The following is a 7,476-nucleotide window of genomic DNA, read 5'->3' on the forward strand; positions in this document are numbered from 1 at the left end:
CTATTCTTGGCTGCTTACTCTACCATAGGATTTGTTTTTTATTAGAAAAGTTGTAGGTTTCCAGAAATATCATGCATAAAGTACAGTGTACACATATACCACCTTAATATTAACACCTTACGTTAGTGTGGTTCATTTGTTACAATTGAGAAAATAACATTTTTATAATTGTAGTAATAATTATAGTCCTTGGTTTACATTGTCATACCTTGTGTTATTTCCTCCTGTGGTTTTCTTAACAAAATTATTCTAGTAACATATAATCAACCTAAAGTTTTCCCTTTTCACCCATATTCAAATACATAGCTGATTGATGCTAATTACATTCACAATATCATACTACCTTCCCCACCATATATTACCAAAACTTTTCCATCACTACTAATAGAAACTCTGTACCTATTAAGCATTCCTTACCCCCACCCTAAGCTCCTGGTAGCCTATATTCAAGTTTCTGACTCTATGCATTTGTTATTCTAATTATTTCTTATTTGTGAAGTGATAGAATATTTGTCCTTTTGTGTATGTCTTATTTAACTCAACATGATTTCTTAGAGGTTCGTCCATGTTGTTGCATGTATCAAGATTTCATTCTTTTTTACGTACAAATAATATTCCATTGTATCTATATACCATATTTTACTTATTGATTCATCTGTTGTTGGATGTTTGGGTTGTTTCTACCTTTTGGCAATTGTAAATAATGTTGCTGTGAACATTGGTGTACAAATACCGGTTCATGTCCCTGCTTTCAGTTTTCAAAAGAATTTGGTTATATACCTAAAAGTGTGATCATCAGGTCATGTGATAATTCTCTCTGTATATTTCATTTTCTAAGGAATAACCAGTCTTCCACAATGGTTGCACCATTTTACATTTCCACCAACAATTAATGAGTGCTCCTGGAATTTTTCCACATTTCTGCAATACTTGTAGTTTTCATTTTTAATAGCCACTATTCTATAGGTGTGAAATGGTATCTCAATTGTGGTTTGATTTGAATTTCCCTAATGGTTAATGAAATTGAGAATCTTTTCATATATATATTTTTCTTGACATATGTATATCTTCTTTGGAGAAATATCTATTCAAGCTTTAGTTCATTTAAAAATATTTTTGTCTTTTGGTTGTTGAATTATAGTATTAGTTTATACATTTTGTATATTAAAACATTTTGAGATATGTGGTTTCCAAATGTTTGCTCTCACTGTGTAGATTTTTCTTTTATTTTCATTATGAAGTCTTTTGATTCACAAAAGTATTTAATCTTGGTGAGGTCTGTTTATCTATTCTTTCTTTTGTTGCTTGTGCTTGGGTGTAAAGAATAAGAAACCATTGCCTAATACCAGGTCCTGAAGTTGCTTTCTTAAAGTTTCTTCTAGAGTTTTGTTTCTGGACCTTATATTTAGGTCTTTGATTTATTTTGAGTTAATTTTTACATATAGTTCAAGGTAGGGGTCCTCCTTTTTCATGCAAATGGAGATCCACTTTTCACAGTGCCAATTTTTGAAGAGACCATTTTTTTTTCCAATTGAGTGGTCTTTGCCACCTTGTCAAAAATCAGGTGGCCAAAAATGTGAGGGTTGATTTTTGAGCTCTCAATTCTATTCCATTGGTCTGTATGTCTATTCCTGTGCCCATACTGTGCTCTTTTGATTACTGTGGATTTATAATAAATTTTGAGATAAGGACATGTGAGCCCTTCAATTTCATTGTTCATTTTCAAAATGGCTTTGGCTATTTGGGACCACTTACCTCCTCCATATGAATTTGATAATTGGTTTTTCCATTCCTGTGAATATGTCTATTGGAAATTAGATTGGATTACAACAAATCTGTAAATTATCATGGGCAGAATGAACATTTTCATATTCTCCCCATCCATGAAAATGAAATATCCTTCCATCTATTTAATTCTTCTTTAGTTTTTTCAGCATTTTTTCTTTTTTAGTTTTGTGGGTACAAGTCCTGTATATTCTGATTAAAATTATTCCTGTATATTTGATTCTTTTAGTTGCTATTGTAAATTGGCTTTTTCTTGATTTCCTCATCATATTGTTCACTAGTAGTATATAGAAACCAAAACCCCACTGGTTATTGGCATGTTGATGTTGTATCCTGCTACTTTGCTAAATTTGTTTATTATCTCTAGCGGGTTTCTGGTGGATTTTGCAGGATTTTCTACAAAGATCAAGTCATCTGCAAAGAGGGAGAGTTTTACTTCTTCTTTTCCAATTTGAATGCCAATTTTTTTCTTCTTGCCTAAATGCTCTGGCTAGGACTTTCAGTACAATGTTGAATAACAGTAGTGACAGTGAGCATCTTTGTTTTGTTCCTGATCTTCATAGGAAAGTTTTCCATCTTTTAGCACTGAGAGTGATGTTAACGGTGGGGTTTTCATATATACCTTTTATCATGTTAAGCATGTTTCCTTCCATTCTTAGTTCCCTGTGTGTTTTTATCAGAAAGGGAGCTCAATTTTGTAAAATGCCTTTTCCACATCAATTGAGGTCATCATCATCTTTTTTTTTTAAGCTTTGTTCTATTAATTTGATGTAATATGTTGATTGATTGTCTTATATTGAACCACACTTGGATTCCTGGGATAGATCTCAATTGATCATGTTACGTGATTTTCTGATGTACTATTGAATTTGACTTGCTATATTTTGGCTAGGATTTTTGCATCTATATATATGAAGAATATTGGCCTGTTCTTTTCTTTTGATAGTTTTATCTAGCTTTGGAATTAGGGTGATGCTGGTTTAATAGAATGAGTTTGGAAGTTTTCCCTCCTCTCTAGTTTTAAGGAGTCTGAGCAGTGTTAGTGTTAATATTTTTTTGAATATTTGGTAGAATTCACCAGTGAAGCTATCTGTTCCTGGGATTTTCTTTACTGGGTGGTAGTGGGGGCTTGAATACCGATTCAGTCTCTTCACTTGTCGTTGGTCTGTTGAGTCCTTCTATTTGGGTGTAGGTAGTTTGTGTGCTTCTAGGAATTGGCCCATTTCATCTCAGCTATCTAATTTGTTGGCATACATTTGTTCATAATGTCTGGTTACAATCCATTATATTTCCATGGGATCATTTCTAATTGCAGCTACTTGCATTACTTACTTCAGTTATTTGCAACTTCTTTTTTTTCTTTGTAACATTAGCTTAAGGTTTGTCAATTTTATTGACATTTCAAAGAATCAACTTTGGTTTCATTCATTTTTACTATTGTATTTTTATTCTTTATTTCTTTGATCTCTTCCCTAATCTTTACTATTTCCTTCCTTCTATTTACTTTGTATTTAGCTTGCTTCCATTTTTGAAGCTCCTACAGGTGTGAGATTAGCACTCTGATTTTGAGATCTTTATTTTTTAATGTAAGCATTTAGTGCCATAAATTTTCCTCTCAGTACCGCCTTTAGTAGGGCCCATAAGGTTTTGTTTGTTTGTTTGTTTGTTTTTTGACATGGGCAGGCTCTGGGAATCGGGTGAGAATTCTTGCCACTGAGCTACCGTTGCACCGCCAATTCCCATAAGTTTTGATATTTCTTTTTGTATTCATTTGTCTCAATATACTCCTCATTTTCCTTTATGATTTTCTGTTTGACCCACTGATTGTTTAAGATTGTTATTTAATTTCCATATATTTGAGTATTTTCCAATATCCTTCTGTTACTGGTTTATAGCTTGATTCCATTGTTGTCTTAAAAGAGACTTTGTATAAAATCAATTTTTTATATTTCTTGAGACTTGTTCTGTGATACGACATTTAGTCGATCTTGGATAATGATCCAAGTGCACTTAAGAAGAATATGTATTCAGTATTATTGGGTGTACTGTTTTGTATATGTCTATTAGCTCTAGTTCTTTTGTAATATTTTTCAAATCCTCTGTTTCATTATTGATCTTCTGTCTAGATGTTCTATCCATTAGTGAAAGTGGTATAATGATTCCTCCGTTTGTTATTGTAGAACTGTCTATTTTTCCCTTCAGTTTTGTCCATGTTTACTTCATGTATTTTAGTGCTCTTGTTATATCTTTTTGCTGGGTTGACGCTTTCTTAACATATAGTGGTTCTTCTTTGTGTCGTGTAACAGCTTTTGACTTAAAGTCTATTTTGTTTGATGTTAGTATAACCACTGCAGTTGTCTTTTAATTATTATTTGCATGTAATGTTTTTTTCATTCTTTCACTTTCAACTAATATTTGTCTTTGTTCTAAAGTGAATATCATGTAAATAAGGAATAGTTGGATCATGCTTTTTTTTAATTCATTCTGCAAATCTGTGTCTTTTCATTAGAGTTTAATACATTTACATTCAGCATAATTACTGATAAGCCAGGACTTACTTCAGCCATTTTGTCCTGTTTCTTGTATGTCTTATAATTGTTTTGTCACTAATTTCCTCCATTGCAGCATACTTTTAGTATAGTTGATCTTTTGAAGTTAAATGGAGTGATCTCTCCTTCTCATTTCCATTTCTGTATATATTTAAAATTCTTTCTTTGTGATTACCATTGGGTTGGTATTTAACTTCCTAAATCTACAACAAAATGGTTTGAAATCACAGCAACCTAACTTCAATGGCATACACAGCCCCTGTTCCTATGCCTGTACATTCCATTCCTTTTTTATTTTTTTATTCCTTTTCATTGATCGATATTATTATTTTTTGAAACCATACTAACATTTATTTTGCATTTGATTTCACTCATTCAAATGTCTACACACGGGAGTAAGTCCACTTGGCTTGCTGCAGTGTTCTGAATTCGAAGTGTGCTAGCCCAACCAGGTGTAGCTCTATCCCATTGTGGAGTCCTGGTCCTCCAGGCCTAGGATCTCACCCCTGCAACAGTGCCAGAACCACAGCACCCAGAAAAGGCCACAGGTACAGTTTCAGATGGCACCAGACACTGTGGGGGCGGATTCCAGAAGTATCTCTCCTGTCCCACAGGACAGCGAGGCAGCAAGGGTCTGGCTCTTTGATAAACAGCTCCACAGGAATTGCCTACTGGTTTACAATCCCCTTTGACAGCAGGAATGCCATGTTTCCCAGCTGGCCTGGAACACCAGCTGGCTTCCTCTGCACAGTATGTGAGGAAGGGTTCCCTATTTTTTACCATTCAGATCTAGCTTCAAAGGTCCCCCAAATTCTTGTCACATCTGAACCTAAGAGTAAGAGCTCTGATTTTCATAAGCTAGATTCTTGTTGCATTTGGACAGAATGAATAATTTGTCTTTCATATTTTCTTTGTATTTCTTTTCAATAGTTGCTTGACCCAACAATTTTCTATCTGCTCTATACAACAAAAATATAAACCAAAGAGAGTAGATAAAAATAATTAAAAAGCATTAAATTATACAAATTACAAATCTGTTCCAAAATATATTTACATTAAATAAAATATGCATTTCAGTGAGAGATATACAGTAAATGATTCTAAGCATTCTGGAAAGCTTCAGGACATCTAGGTAGGGTCAACATTTCTGGAAGAAGCTAAGAGAATTTGCATCCAATCCCCATTTGCAGCGAGTTTCTTATTGCCAGTCTGTGGTTAAACTGAACACATCATTAGCATCACCTGCATGGAAAACTCAGTTGTTTGGGAAAAGGGCAAGCAAGCCTAGCCTCAATTCTGAGTTCATTAAAACTTTTCAAGAATGTCATCAGCAGCCTATACATTACAGTTTTGAAAAAATAAACTTGTCAAGGTAAGTAGATAACTCTCTAGAACCCAAAAACACATTATCTGGCTGTATTTAAGTTGAATTCCCCATCGCACATGGGTAGGTAGTTAGCCAGCGTTTCTTCCTCTGGACAACATGACCAGGAATTAGTACACTCCAGGGGAACTGAGAGGGGACGCTGGCTCAGGGAGAGGTGGGTTAACCTTTTGTTTTAAGTTAGAGAAACAAATCTATAACATTCAATCCATGGTCCTGTGGTCTTTCCTTGTATCAACTGGAGTAACGTTTAACATACTCTTCAACTTTATTGGAAGTCCTCCTTGTCCCGCAAATGATGTTCTGCAGCTTCAATATTCAGTGGATCATCAAAATTCAAAAGGTGAGTAAAGGGTTTAATCCCCAAACCAAATCCTTAGTGTCCTCGTGGGGCCCAGCCAGTGCCATCAATCGAGTGTTCTCACAATAAACTTAGACATATCTCCCCTATCTCTGTGATGGGGTGCCAGGCTCTGGTTAAGCATTTTACTTTGGAAGGCTCCATGTTCATCAGGAACGTCAGTTTCAAACTGAAACTTTCCACCCTGGTAGTAACCTTCATCTGGGGTTACAGCTAGCTGAAAGCAATGTAGATTGTTTGGATCAGGAAAATGCACTTTACATGTACAAGGTAAATTTGGCTTCAAGTTCTGCAGCCTCTTTAACCAACAACTTGTCTCTAACGGAAACCCTCCGAATGGAGACCTAAGGCTGTCTGCCGTTCGGGAGCCTACAAGACCATAATCCCGCCTCAATTTGCTTGCCAGAGTTAGCATTACTGCTGCCTTTACCGTTGCTGCTCCATGCACCCTGGCCTGATTCCTAAATCGATCAGGGGTCAGACTGCCCACGTTCTGCGGCCACGAGGAACTGGTGACTTTGGGCAGGGCGCTCCACTCTGCTTCCCTTCCGTGAAATGGAGCTAGCAGCTCACGGGTGATCAGGGGACGTCCACGCGGTGGGCTACGCGCGGCACCAGGCTCCGTGCAGGACCCGAGCGCGTACTCAGTGCAGCGGCCCTTGGCGCCAAGAGCTTCCCCTCAGCCCAGCGAGGCCGGCGCCCAGGCGGGCCTATCAGCTCCCGGCGCCCGGCGGCGGCACCGCCCCTTAGCACCCACATGTATCGCGGGCTGGAGGTCAGCGGCCAGGGTGACCAGCCGCGCTGGTGGTGGTTTCCGCCCGCTGGGATGCCTGGCTGTGAGGAGCGCCTCCGGCCCTCCGCCTTGTGCCCACTGCAGCCCCCACGCCCTGTCCGGCACCCCGGGCCGTTCTCACCTGGGTCCCTGAGACAGGCCAGGCTGGCTCGGCGCCCAACACCACGCATGGCCTCCCCACGCGGCGGCGAGACGCGGCCCCTCATGGCGCACCGGCTGTAGGATGGCGGGTTAGTCCTTTTCTTTTTGTTCTTTTTGTTACACATTATCTCTTTGTACTTTTCATGTCTATAACATGGAAGTATTATTTATTCAAATATTATGAGAAATAAAAAGTAGAGTTACATACCAAGAAAACAATAACACTCGCATTTGTATTTACCCATGCAGTTACCTTTTCCTGGAGCTCTTTATTTCTTCATACAGCTCCAATCTACTATCTACCGTGCTTTCTTTTGCCTGAAGAATCCCTTTCCCACTTCTTGTAGAAGTCTCACGATCATGAACTTCCTCAGCTTTTGTTTATCTAGGAATTTCTTAAACTCTCTCTTATTTTTGCAGGACAGTTTTGCCAGACATAGAATTGTTTGCTGACAACTTTTCT

General features: G+C 37.7%; 1 pseudogene; it reads right to left on the bottom strand.

Moving 5' to 3' along the window:
- Positions 1–5,952: 5,952 nt before the first annotated feature.
- Positions 5,953–6,494, bottom strand: LOC143671814 (NEDD8-conjugating enzyme UBE2F-like; annotated as a pseudogene).
- Between the last annotated feature and the right edge of the window lie 982 nt (positions 6,495–7,476).

This window comes from Tamandua tetradactyla, chromosome X (assembly GCF_023851605.1).
Source record: "Tamandua tetradactyla isolate mTamTet1 chromosome X, mTamTet1.pri, whole genome shotgun sequence".
In the NCBI taxonomy this organism is placed as follows: Eukaryota; Metazoa; Chordata; class Mammalia; order Pilosa; family Myrmecophagidae; genus Tamandua; species Tamandua tetradactyla.